This window comes from Triticum dicoccoides, chromosome 3B, assembly GCF_002162155.2.
Source record: "Triticum dicoccoides isolate Atlit2015 ecotype Zavitan chromosome 3B, WEW_v2.0, whole genome shotgun sequence".
Taxonomy (NCBI): Eukaryota; Viridiplantae; Streptophyta; class Magnoliopsida; order Poales; family Poaceae; genus Triticum; species Triticum dicoccoides.
The window spans coordinates 281,825,676-281,826,511 of NC_041385.1; the positions used below are offsets into that span (position 1 = coordinate 281,825,676).

Here is an 836-nt window from a genome sequence, read left to right on the forward strand (position 1 = left end):
TGCTACGGCAAAGGCCTCTTTGCCGTCTGCTGGCGGACGGCAAAGATGCAAAGGTCTTTGCTGTCCGCTAGCAGACGGCAAAGAGCCTGGACGACACACGTGGCAGCTTACATCCGTTAAGGGGTTAACGACGTGCTTTGCCGTCTGATGGCAGACGGCAAAGAAGCAAAGTCTTTGTCGTCTGCCAGTAGACGGCAAAGTGTCCAGATGCACAGACGGCAAATCTCCTTCTTTGCCATCTTTTTCATTGATTTACAGTATGTTTAGCAATTCATATTCATATGTATAGCCCATGCATATATCACAAATATCAACAAAGACCACAGGAAAATAAGAACATCACAAGATCATCCATAATTACATATATATCATATGACCTGTATCACAAAGTAAGACCAGATCACATAAGTGTCGACAAATAAGATCACAAAGGTTGGCCTCTACATAACACAAAACTCAGGTGAGCATCATGGAATCTAGCAGCAACAGCACCTAACCTACTACATGGACACTGCAGTCCAGACCCAACTCCACAAGCACACTACATACTGATTTGCGACTAAGCCGGTGATGCAACCACCACAACCAAAATTAAAAAGGCAACGGAGGTGGGTGGTCCAGGTTGTTGTCTCCATGCCGCCTGTGTTTGCCATCTCTAAATGCCAACAGGTCCAGGTTGTGGTCATCAGCCTTCTTCATGCCATCAGCATGATCACCATTGCCTCCCGCACCCTGTCATCATGAGGCTGACTTGCTGCTGCTGCTCATCCTCCTACTCCATCTGCATGGACAAGATCAAGTTAGTTGAATGGCATGCACGATAAAACTGCAAGGCA

At 46.7% G+C, this 836-nt stretch overlaps 1 long non-coding RNA gene across 1 annotated transcript in view; it reads right to left on the bottom strand.

Moving 5' to 3' along the window:
* Window positions 1-354: 354 nt before the first annotated feature.
* LOC119281250 overlaps window positions 355-836 on the bottom strand; it is a 2,790-nt gene continuing 2,308 nt past the window's right edge. Inside the window, exon 3 of the long non-coding RNA XR_005138318.1 lies at window positions 355-781. This is a non-coding gene — a long non-coding RNA (uncharacterized LOC119281250). The remainder of the gene's footprint in view (window positions 782-836) is intronic.